The sequence below is a fragment of the Phascolarctos cinereus genome, unplaced genomic scaffold (assembly GCF_003287225.1).
Source record: "Phascolarctos cinereus isolate Bilbo 61053 unplaced genomic scaffold, phaCin_HiC Scaffold_4;HRSCAF=312, whole genome shotgun sequence".
In the NCBI taxonomy this organism is placed as follows: domain Eukaryota; kingdom Metazoa; phylum Chordata; class Mammalia; order Diprotodontia; family Phascolarctidae; genus Phascolarctos; species Phascolarctos cinereus.
In genome coordinates this window covers 541,835,156-541,848,154 of record NW_027555847.1, presented here as the reverse complement: position 1 = coordinate 541,848,154, position 12,999 = coordinate 541,835,156, and the positions used below count along the sequence as shown (strand labels likewise).

At 35.7% G+C, this 12,999-nt stretch overlaps 1 pseudogene; it reads left to right on the top strand.

Annotated features, from left to right (window-relative positions):
* Positions 1-612: 612 nt before the first annotated feature.
* LOC110208778 (DNA polymerase delta subunit 3 pseudogene) lies at positions 613-11,038 on the top strand (annotated as a pseudogene).
* Positions 11,039-12,999: the final 1,961 nt, after the last annotated feature.

The window sequence follows — 12,999 nt, the reverse complement described above, 5'->3', positions numbered from 1 at the left end:
TCCAAAGAGCTTTTCCTCAAGAACGAGCCCAACCATGTCATCTCCATACATAATAAATTCCAGTGACTTCTTATCATTTTCAGGATCAAATACAAAATCATCTGGCATTTAAAGCCCTTCATAACCTAGGTTCCCCCCACACACATCTTTCCAGTCTTCTTACTTCCCCAATACTTTTGTTTCACTCCACACTTCTCTACAAATAAGTCTATTTATTTCTTATCACTGAGAATTTTCTGTCTATCCCTTTAAGTCCCAGCTAAAATCTCACCTTCTACAGGATGCCTTTCCCCAATCTCTCTTAATTTTAGTGTCTTCCCTGTGTTAATTATTTCCTATTTATCCTAAATGTATAGTTTGAATATACTAATTTGTTTGTTGTCTCCCCCACTAGATTGTGAGCTCCATGAGAGCAGGGACTATATTTTGCCTTTTTTTGTATCTCCAGTGCATAGAATAGTTCCTGGAATATACTAGGCATTTAATAATTGCTTATTGACTGAGTATTAAAAGAAAAATGGGGCAGGATTGGAGGGTGTAGAGCTATAGAGGTAGTGGTGGTAGCTGCTGTGGTGTGAAGGGGAGGAGTTGGAGATGGCTGAGCCCCACACCATGGTGGACGAGCTCTACCTGGAGAGCATTGACAAGTTGTTCACGGACTAGAACAAAACCATTACCTACAAATGACTCAGCTATACACTAGAGGCCATCTTAACCAGGCCAAATAGATGGTATATAATTACATTAAAAGAAAGTGAAAGGGGCAGCTAGGTGGCGCAGTGGATAGAACTCTGGCCTTGGAGTCAGGAGGACCTGAGTTCAAATCTAGCCTCAGACACATGACATTTACTAGCTGTTGTGACCCTGAGCAAGTCACTTAACTCCAATAGTCTCACCAAAAAGGCAAAAAAATAAAAATAAAATAAAATAGGAAGAGAAAGGAAAATTCAAGAGCCCAGCTACATATCACCTACTTAGTGCTGTTCAGAAAAGAACTCTTGCCGCAAGGTTGCCCTAGTAAGAAAAAATAAACTAGAGGCAGTGAAGTGCAGGCTGGCTATAACTGCCAGCATTCATGTGTACAGTGTCCAGAAAGCAATACTCAAGGACAGTGGGCCTCTGTTCAACACCAACTATGACATCCTCAAAACCAACCTGCAGAACTGCAGCAAATTTAGTGTCATCTGACATGCTACTGCTATCCCCAGAACCCCTGATGAAATTTTCCCTTCAGAGAAATTTGGAAAGGCTGATCCTCAGACATGAAATGAGGCCTTGCCCAATGATAGGCTTACCACCAATGGCCGTGGTCCACCTGCTATCAAACAGTTTTCAAAGCATCCCAAAGGAATTATGGGAATGGTTGCTTCCAAAATGACTTCCAAACCCCCAGACATCAACAAGCAACAAAACAGAGTCAAAAAAGGCAACAAATACATGTTCAACAAGTAGTAAACCGCCAGGGAAAGGGAATGTAAAGAGCAATTTTGGGAGGGGAAGCTGCTATGTATAGACGTAAGGTCAATTTTTACTTAAAATTAGCAGTAAAGGAAGAAGAAACATGGGAACAACCTCCAGTTTCTGACACCAAAACAATGCTCACATGCACTACAGGCCTGAAGAAGCCCTACAAGAAAGTAAAGCCTATTAAAATGCAGCCAAAGGAGAAAAAAAGTGAAAGTGGGCTGAATTCTAGATGATAAAGCAAAAGAAACTGAAAACCTGAAGAAAAAGAAAAAAAGAATTAAATTTCCTGAATCAGGCAGCAGTGAAGATGAAGTTGTGCCAGATTTTCCAGGAGCTTATAAAGCTGAGTTGGCACCTTCAGGTCCTCTTCAGCCTCCCGTTTCTGAGCCAGACCAGAAGACTGAATTCTTGCAAGGAGAAATGGACAGAGACAACTCAGTTTGCCCTCTACCCCCAGTGAAAAACCTAACCAAAATCAACAAAAAAGAAATGAAGTCCCTCAATAGAATTTTAGAAAAGTGAGATATGTTAGGCTTATTGAGAATATTGAATGAAAACAAAAAGAATATACTTATCTCTCAGGTGTGCATGGCATGTTCAGAAAATTTGGAATGTAGATCCTATGCCATTTGATGCGTACATCTAGTTTTCATATTAATTCATTATCTGTTTATTTCTTTTAATTATATCTCTTTTTGCTGTTGTTTTATCAAAGATTGTGAAAGTTTTACCATCTTTTTTTTTGTTCAGCTGAAGAATAATTGATTATCCTATAGCTCCTTCTTTTAACTCTGTGTGTATCTTTAGGTTTCATGTGTTTCTCATAAACAACATAATGTTTGATTCTGGTTCCTAATCCATTTTGCTATTTTTTTCCCATGTACCAAGGTATAAAAATGTCAGAGATGGATGCAGAAAAAAAATAAATGCACATTTTACCAGCTATGATGTAATAAAATCATATTCAATAGACTTTAAATAAAATTAAAATTAATTAAAAACTAAATAAATTGATTATAAAGAATAGGAAAAAGAGCAAATCATAGAAACAATGAAAACTGCCATCAAAGTTAATGACAAAAGTATGACAACAGAACAAAATTTGGGGATCCAGACACAGCCTTTCTTGGGGGAGTATTTATATCTTTTAAATATTCTCAACGAAAAAAAGGAGAGACAGAACAGATCAAAGGATTAGGAATTCAACTTAAAAATAGAAAATAAATGAATTTAAAACTCAAATAAACATCAAAAATAGAAATAATGAAAATCAGAGGAGAGTAGCAAAATTGAAAGCATAAAATATTGAAATAATGAATGAAATGAGGAGCTATTTTTGAGCAGTGGGAATAAAATAGATAAACCATTGGCTAACCTGATTTAAAAGAAAAAAGAAAAAATTTAAATTACCTGTATCAAAAGAGAAAAAGATGAATTCACAATTAAGGAGGAAAAATTTTTTTTTAATTATTTGGAGATAATTTACCCAACTGTATGTCAATAAACCTGACTAAATCAATGAAATGGACAAGTATTTACAAAAATATAAATTGCCCAGGTTAACAGAACATGAAAAACTACTTAAATAATCTTATTTAAGAAAAAGAAATTGAATAATCTAAAAATGAATTCCAAAAGTAAAAAAGCCTAGGACTTCATGGATTTACAAGCAAATTCTGCTAAATATTTAAAGAAAAAAAAATTTCATTCCTATTTAATTCCCATTTAAAAAAATGGGAAAAAGAGTGGCCATGCCAAATTTTTTCTAAATTACAAATAAGATTTTAATATTTAAAGCTGAGAGAATCCAAACAGAGAGAGAAAACTATGGGCCAATATCCCCAGTGAATAATAAGTGCAAAAACTTTAAATAAAATATTAGTAATTAGCAACATATCACAGAGATAATACACTATGATTGGGCTCAATTTTATAGAACAGGGCAAAAAGAATGGTTCCCTAGTAATCAAAGTTAGTGTTTTGAGGCTTACAAAGCACTTTACAGGTATATTAACTCATCCAATCCTTATGACAACCTTTAAATACTAGTAAGTATTGCCATTAAGTTTATCTCCATGTTACAGAGGAGGAAACAAAGACTCTGAGAGATTATTACTTGCCCACTATCACACTCCTAGTAAATGATTCTGAAGAGAGTTGAACCCAGATCTTTTGGTTCCAAATGTATAGCACCCTAAACACTGCACCATGCTATCTAACGTTTAAAGCAGAACTCAATTTCACAAAGGATACCTGGAAATTATGGAAAGAGCAAAACCCAACAACATGGGAGAAAACATGGTGTGAAGAAGTAGAGGCCCGACTTCTACTTTCAGGAGCCAAGATGGTGGAGTAAGAGGTGAGTCTCTCTTATTCTCTCTTATTAGCCCCTGAAAGCCCAGAAAATATCATCTCAGGAAAAACCCTAGAACAGCTGAACCAGAAGAAAGATGGGGTACAGCAGTCCAGTAGCCCAGGTAGCTTGAGGAATTAACTGGAAAGGCCGCTTTTACCTTGGAGGAAGGGGAGCAGTACAGAACAGGAGGCATTCTGGGAAGCTAGTGGAAAGCCCCACTTCAGCATACCAGGAGGAGATCCTGAAGCCCAGGTGGTGGAGCAGACAACCACCAACACCTGGATCCCAAGTGCCTTATGGAGGGCAGGGGAAACAGTGTAAACCAGGTCAGAAAACCATCAGGTGCCTCAGCATTCAACAGCAACCGGCTGTCCCAGTGCCTCAGCAAAACTAAGGAAAATAGCACTCCAAGGAGGCCCAGGAGGATAAACACCCTACAACATCCACCTGAAAGGACCTGAAGAAAGTGAAAGGAAGGAAAGGCCTAGGTGAACAGGAAATCTCCAGGAGCCATTCTACCCTATCCTACCCCTAGACACAGAGTATTGCTGTTTCCAGCCCAACACCAGGTAAGCTGCCAGAATCCTATAGCCTCCAACTACCAACATTGGAGGCCCCAGCACACAAAGCCATCAACCAGGCCCTAGGCTCCCAACACAAGAAACTTGGGTCAGTGCCCTCTGCTCCCCAGCAGGAGAGCCCAATTTCTTTAAAGGCCAGGAAATAAGCACACACCATGAGCAAAAATAAATGTATGATAGATTCTTATTATGGGAAGAGTGAAGATCAAGGCAGAAATTCTGAAGAGGACAACATTGTCAACAAACCCATATCTGGAACCTCAAAAGGGAACACGAACTGGTGTGAAGCCCAAAAATCCTTCTTAGAAGAGCTCAAGAAGGATTTTAAAAGTCAAATGAGAGAAGTAGAAGAAAAAATGGGAAAAGAAATGAGAGGTATGCAAGAGAGTCAATAGCTTGGAAAAGGAAGGACAAAAATTAACTATAGAAAACAAGTCCTTAAAAAATACAATTGGCCAACTGGAAAAAAAAGTACACCAAAGAAAACAAGTCCCTAAAAAATACAACTGGCCATCATTTTCTAAAATATATAGAGAATTAAGACAAATTTATAAGAACACAAGCCATTCCCCAATTGATAAATGGTCAAAGGATATGAACAGACAGTTCTCAGATGAAGAAATTAAAGCCATCTGTAGTCATATGAAAAAATGCTCTAAATCATTATTAATTAGAGAAATGCAAATCAAAACAACTCTGAGGTACCACATCACACCTATCAGATTGGCCAACATGACAAAACAGGAAAATGATAAATGTTGGAGAGGATGTGGGAAAATTGGAACACTAATACATTGTTGGTGGAGTTGTGAAATGATCCAACCATTTATGAGAACAATTTGGAACTATGCCCAAAGGGCTACAAAAGTGTGCATACCCTTTGATCCAGCAATAGCACTTCTAGGGCTATATCCCAAAGAGATCAAACAAATAGGAAAAGGACCCACATGGACAAAAATATTCATAGCAGCTCTTTTTGTGGTGGCAAAGAATTGGAAAATGAGAGGATGCCCATCAATGGGGGAATGGCTGAGCAAGTTGTGGTATATGAATGTAATGGAATACTATTGTGCTATAAGAAATGATGAACAGGCTGACTTCAGAAAGACCTGGAAAGACCTATATGGTCGGATACTAAGTGAAGTGAGCAGAACCAAGAGGACTTTGTACACAATAACAGCCACATTATGTGATGACTAATATTGTTAAACTGAACCCTTCTCACCATTACAAGGATCTAAGACATCTTCAGAGGCCTCGGGATAGAAAATGCTGTCCACATCCAAAGAAAGAACTATGAAAATCGAATCACTATCACTTATTTTTACCTTCAGTTGAGTTTTGTTTCATCTTTCTGATGGTTCCTCCTATTGGTTTTAATTTTTACTTTCAACTTCACTAATGTGAAAACATGTTTAATAGGAATGTAAATGTAAAATCTATATCAGATTGTGCTCTGTCTTGGGGAGGGTGGGTGGGAAGAAGGGGGAGAAAAATTTTCAACTCAAAAGCATATGGAAGTGATTGTTGATAAATCAATAAATTAATAAAATTGGGGGTAGGGAGGGAAAAAAAGAATATCTTTATGACCCCCCCAAAAAAATAAAATAAAATGAAGTTCAACCCAAAAACAAACAAACAAAAAAATACAACTGGCCAAATGGGGAAGGAGGTACAAAACCTAACAGAAGAAAACAATTTGTTAAAAATTAGAATCAAGCAAATAGAAGTTAATGAGTCTATGAAAGAGCAAGAATCAGTCGAACAGAAAAAAAAAAATTTTAAAAATAGATGAAAATGTAAAATACCTCACTGGTAAAACAACTGATCTGGAAAATTGATCCGGGAGAGAAAATTTAAAAATTATTGGTCTACCTGAAAATCATGATGAAAAAAAGAGCCTGGACAGAATCATCAAGGAAAAGTACCCTGCTGTACTAGAGCCAGAGGGTAATATAGCCATAGAAAGAATCCAACAATCACCTCCTGAAAGAGATCCCAAATTGAAATACCAAGTAATATAGTAGCCAAATTCCAAAATTACCAGGTCAAAGAGAAAATAGTGCAAGCAGACATAAAAAAAACAATTTAAATATCATGGAACCACAGACAGGATTACACAGGATCTTGCAGCTTCTACATTAAAAGACCTTAGGGCATGGAACATGATATTCCATAAGGCAAAGGAGCTTGGATTACAGCCAAGGATCAACTACCCAGCAAAAATGAGGATGATCTTTCAGGGGAGGAGATGGATATTCAGTGAAATAGGGGACTTCTGTACCTTCCTGATAAAAAGACCAGAGCTCAACAAAAAATTTGATCTTCAAATACAAGACTCAAAAGAGACAAAAAAAGGTAAACGGGACAGAAAGCAACAACATGTTATTAACAAGGGCAAACTCTTTACCTCCCTACAAGGGAGTATGACACTTGTCATCAACTCTTGGGAACTGTATTGTTATTACACCGTGTTAAAGGAGTATACATATAGAGGGTGGGCATAAACTGACTTTGATGTAAAGATGAAAAAAATCTAATCAAGTGGATTAAATGGATCCAAGTAAGTGAATTAATCTGATCTAACTAAGAAAATGTACTGAGAGAAAAGGAAAGGAGGAGTCAGACAAGGGTAAATTACATCATAGGAAAAGGTACAAAAACCATTTACAGCAGAGGAAAAGAAGAGAGGGAGATGAGCATTGTCTGAACCCTACTCTCATCAGATTTGGCCTAAGAAGGGAATAACATAATCAGTCAGTTATAGAAATCTAACAAGCCCTATAGGCAGTAGGAGGGAAAAGGGGAAAGAAAAGGGAGGGGGATAATAGAAGGAAGGTGGGGCTGAGGGAGGCTAGTGATCAAAAGCCAAATATTAGTGAGGAAGGAAAAGGAGAAAGGAGAAGAAAAGCATAAACAGAAGAGAGAAAGGGTGAAGAGATAGTTATCATAATTGTGAATGTGATATGTGAATGTAGTGGAATGCTATTGTGCTATAAGAAATGATAAATAGGCAGACTTCAGATAAACCTGGAAAGACTTGTATGGTTTGATGCTGAGTGAAGTGAGCAGAACCAGGAGAACTTTATACACAGTAACAGCCACATTGAGTGATGACTGACTTTGATAGACTCAACCCCTCTCAGCAATACAAGGATGTAAGACATCTCCAAAAGCCTCATCATGGAAAATGCTATCCACATCCAAAGAAAGAACTATGGAGTTTGAATGCAGATAAAAGTATACTGTTTGCTATTTTTTTTCTTCTGTTGTGTTTTGTTTCCTCTTTCTGGTGGTTCCTCCTATTAGGTCTAATTCTTACTTACAACATCACTAATGTGAAAATATATTTAATAAGAATGTGTACCTATAGCCTATATTAGATTGCATGCCATCTTGGGGAGGATGTAGGGAGGGAGGGAGAGAAAAGTTTAAAACTCAAAAGCTTATGAAAGTGATTGTTGATAAATCAAAATAAATTAATAAAAAATAATTTTGCATGATAGGGCAGATATTAGCACCCTCATTTTGTAGATGAAGTTCAGCCAACATTGATTAGGTGAGGGTCATTTCTGTTTGCTACAGGTGACACCAAACTACACAATTATATTTAAGCATTTGGAGATAATCAGAGACAGAACCACCAAATGTTAGAAAATAAATCTTTTTGATTTATGCAGTTAGCACTCCATTTTGCTGGCGAGGAAATTGATGCCTAAGCAGGTCATATCACTGGTCCAAGGTAATACAATGGCTTGGTGATGAAACCCCCCCCCAAAAAAAAATGAACTAGAGGCCCTAAATAATGAAGGAACTTTATTAATCAAAATAATTTTTAGTAAACATAATACATTTGATTTTTGTCTTGCGTTGAGACTTTTTCTTCTGTGCAAAGGAAAGGTCAATATTTTTCTTGCTGATATGCATATTTTATTCTTTCTTTGGGTACCATAGACATCTGTTTCTTCTCTTAAACATCGTGTCAATATTTTTGCCTAGAAAAATATCATGCAATAAAAATCAATCCTCTAGGAGGTGCTAAAGACCAGAATTTCCTCTAAGTTTATAAGAAAATCATTAATACAGCTTTTGTAGCTAATTTGACTAATGGTAATATTGAAGTTTTCTAAATATGTGTTTTGATATGGCTGAGATATTGTGAAAAGTTAATTTCTTCAAAGTAAACACAACTCTTAGATTGTTTATTCTATTACAGAAAAAAAAACACATGAAATGCACTTTAGAGCAAGCAAACCCTTTATCTGTCAAAAAAAAAAAAGTCATGTCTCCTAAAATTTATTGGATGCTTAGGACCTCTTGGGAGCTCTAATTTTTCTCATCCATCTTCACCTTTCTCCAACCCAGGGTTTCAATTTGAAAATCGTAGACTATTAAAGTTGAATTAGTTTGTGATAGAGAGATGGCTACATTTCCAGGGGATTGAATGGTGACAAAATGAATGGAAATGTAATAATGGCCTCTAGAGAATTTTGTGCAAGTAAGTGACCCTTTTGGAAAAGGAGAATATTGCAGGTAAATTAACCGCTGCCTATTATTTCTTAAATAGTTTTAATACTGACTTGACCATGGTCAGTAGGCTTAGGAGGAAGAACCACAATCATAAAAGGTAGGAAGGAGGACTTTTTTGTGTGAGCAGAATAAAAATGAAAGCAATTTGAACACTAGGAGGTTACAAAGAGAACACTTTCCTGGTGATCAGATTCTTGATTAAGGAGGTTGTGTTGACATTTATCAAGGGAATCACAACTGTTACGGTTCACAAAAAAAAAAAAAGCTTGAGAGTTTATCCAGGGGATGGTCAGATGACTCAGGGTTTTTTGTATATTTTCTACAATGTTCTGATTTAATAAATACCACTTTGTATTCCCATTTCAAATGACATTTATTTAGGGACTTAGGAACTCATTGTTTATGTTATTTGCCTCTGCATGTTATTTAAGATTGCAGAGCTAGCTAGGAGCCAGCAATTCATTTAATGAAACAAAGGGACTCAATCCCTATCTTGGAAAAAATTTAATCATGTTAAATATGAAAATCCCTTAAAAGGATATGTAACTAAAAAGAATTTCTGGTTTATGCATTTCAAATTTGATATTAACAAATCCAAACCATGTATATTTAGACAAGAACCAAGATTTCTACCAACTTTTAAAATTGAAAAATGACCTTTTAGATATATTCACCAATTTGTCTTTTATATCTCTCTGTTTCCCTGCATGGGTTTATTATGTTGTGAAAAGCTTCAAGAAATGAGTCAGCACTTAACAGTGCCTGCCAATCCCCAATGAGAGCAATTAGGCATCTCCAAATGCCATTTTGGTGTTTGCAGGTATGTAATAGCTTTATCTTAATTGAAATGAAATCTGTATATGGATGAGGAGCCAGGATAGGAAGGGGTGGAATGTATTGTTCCCATGCACATGTATCTGCAAGTAAGACAACCGTGTTTTTAAAATATCTGTCAAAAGAATGTGATCAGGATGACTAGAGGTGGAGATGATATTCTATGTGGATCTGTTGACAGAAGTAAGGGTACTTAGCCTAGAGAAAAGACAATTAAAGGAGAATATATATAAGCTATCTTAAAATATTTAAAGAGCTATCAGTTGGAGGACAGATTAGATTAGACTTGTGCTTGAATTCAGAAGACAAAATAGAAACAGTGGGTATAGGTTATAAAAATGAATGATGGGAATGATTTTAAGTAAGCATTTTATAACAGAGCTATAAAACTGCAAAAGCCTACTTCAGAAAGGAGAGTCTTTTGTCATTGCTGGAGATCAAATAGAAGCTAAATGAACACTTGTCAGGAAGCTTGAAGTTGGGGTTGCTATTAAGTTACTAGGTACAGATTGAGTGATGCCTGAAGTCCTATCCAGTGCAGTGATTCTGTGAAGAAAAAAATATTTCAAATTATGTTACCGTGGGAAATGAAGGATAGGGAGTGAGAAAGGGAATAAACTAAGACATTGATAACATAATGAAAAGTTAAGCAATGACACTAAACAGAAGGTCTTTCAAATGTCCTAGCCCTTGGTTTTCGAACCACATCATGTCTTCCTGAACCTCAGTACCAGCTCCTCTTCTCTTTGTCCCAGTTGAGAGAATATGGCAAAAAAAAAAACTGGATCTGGGGTTATGGGACTTGAGTTTCAAGCCTGGATCTGCTATTTATTGTATGACTCCGGATAAGTCATTTCCCTTATCTAGGCCCAAGTTTTATCTTCTGTAAGATTTAATTAATTTTAATTTAATTAATTAATTCTATACGATTTAATTAGTTGACTGATACAGGTTGTTTACAACTATAATTTTATATGTCACATCTTATCCAAAAGGATTTATTGTCTGAGAAAATAATCCAGATCTTTTCTTTGCATCTTTGCCATAGACATTTTACTCTTGGGAGGGACTTCTGAATTTTAAAAATTACTCAATATGATATACTCCTGGTTTTAACTTAAAAGAAAAACAGAACAATTCAGTCTATAGGCAGAAAAAAAAACCTTAGAAAATAACTTCTCATTTTCCTATTACTTCCTTTAGTTTGAAACCTCTATTTTGTTTTGTTTTGTTTTGTTTTGTTTTGCAGGTTTTGAAGAGTGCAAAGTAAGGATAGGATAGAAAATGGAATTGGAGAGATTATTACTTTCAGAAAAAAAAAACTGGAAAAATGTATTTGGGACCTGTCCCAAGAAGATTTTAGATTTGTGAAAATATATATAATTGAATGGTATCACTTGCAGAGTTTGCTTATCCTGAAATGCAAAGTTCTCTGGATTCTGTGGTGTACTTCTATTCAAGAACAATATTATATATGCTCAGGTATAGACCAATTAAGCTTTCAATGCTAATTTAATTTAAATTAAATATAGCTTGGGGCCAATATAATTTTCTACCAAACATTCAGACCAAGATAGAGATAGATGATAGGCAGATAGATAGATGTTAAAAAAAAGGAGAGAGAAAGGGAGGAAGGAAGGAAGGAAGGAAGGAAGGAAGGAAGGAAGGAAGGAAGGAAGGAAGGAAGGAAGGAAGGAAGGAAGGAAGATAATATGCTTCACTCTATATTCAACAAGATCAACTCTTTCTCTGGGGTGGTTAGCATGTTTCATCATGGGATTGTCTGAATCATTGTATTGGTGAGAATAGCTAAGTCATTCACATTTCTTCATTGTACAATAGTGCTGTTACCGTGTACAACATTCTCCTGGTTCTGCTCATGTCACTTTGCATCAGTTCTTGTAAGTCTTTTTGGGTTTTTTTTTTTCTGAAATCATCCTGCTTGTCATTTCTTATAGCACAATAATGTTCTGTCACAACCATATACCATAATTTGTTCAGCCATTCCCCAATTGATGCATATCCCCTCAATTTCCAATTCTTAACCACCACAAAAATAACTGCTATGAACATCTTTGTACAAATAGGTCTTTTTTCACTTTTTAAAAATATCTTCTGGATAAGACTTAGCAGTAGTATTGCTGGATCAAAGAGTTTTATAGAACTTTGGCCATAGTTCCAAATGAGGCACCTGATTTCTCAGAACTCTAAAGGTGAGGCAATTAGTGTGGACAATGTTACAAGATCACCATCTCATTTGTAAAATATATTGGAAGTATTTGGATTCTAAAAAATGGACTAACAAAATTAGTGTTTGTACAATTTTCTTAAAAACAGTTTTGTTAATGTACAGGCATTGGCACATTTTAATGCAAACTACATAGAGTCTTCCTAGAATTCAGGAAAGCAGAACATCAAGAAGTCAATAAAATGTGAAAAACTTAGAATTGCTAAAACAGAAGGTACTTCACAAATTTTTTCACTGAAACAATTCATCTCTCATTTTATATCCTTCATTTTCCAAATGGCAGTGAACAACTGATTGGACTAGGACATAAAAGAAAAATATGTACAACTGATGGCAGTAATATTGTAAATTGGTATTTTAAGTGACAGGACACCTAGGACATTTATTTTACAATGATCTAAAAATGATGTTTAGTATTAACTTGCTTTCCATCCAAGGGAAAAATAAGAGGTCTTGGGATATTGATAATGATAATAACAACAAGAATATAATAACTACCCCCTGCCCCCACAACGATTTTGTGATTATAATTTTGTTCTGGAAAAAAAAAGTTCTTTCCCTGAGGAGATCAAAGCACTTTTGTTCCTTTAGGTACAGTTTTGTGAAGTAAAAAATTAAACGAAAGGAAAATACTCCCACAGTGAACTAAAAAAGTTGTTAAATTCATAATTTTAAATAGTTAGGTTATGAAGAAGTTTAGGATGTTATATAGTTAGAGGCAGATAACAGGCCAAATAATTTTTATGGAATCTAATAATTTAGTGTCTATACATCAAAGAGATTGTATACTTCTTTATTCTCAGCCAGGTTAAAGTTGTAGTCATCAGTAGACGTAGGAGAAAGCCATAACAGGGGAAACAGTATAAGAGAATATATTCAGATTTAAGTGGAGCAAAAGTTTCAGGAGAAGTTAGGGCAAAATATGAACACATCAGAAAGGATACAGATGAAATGAGGAGGTATGTTTGGCACAGCGGTAGTTC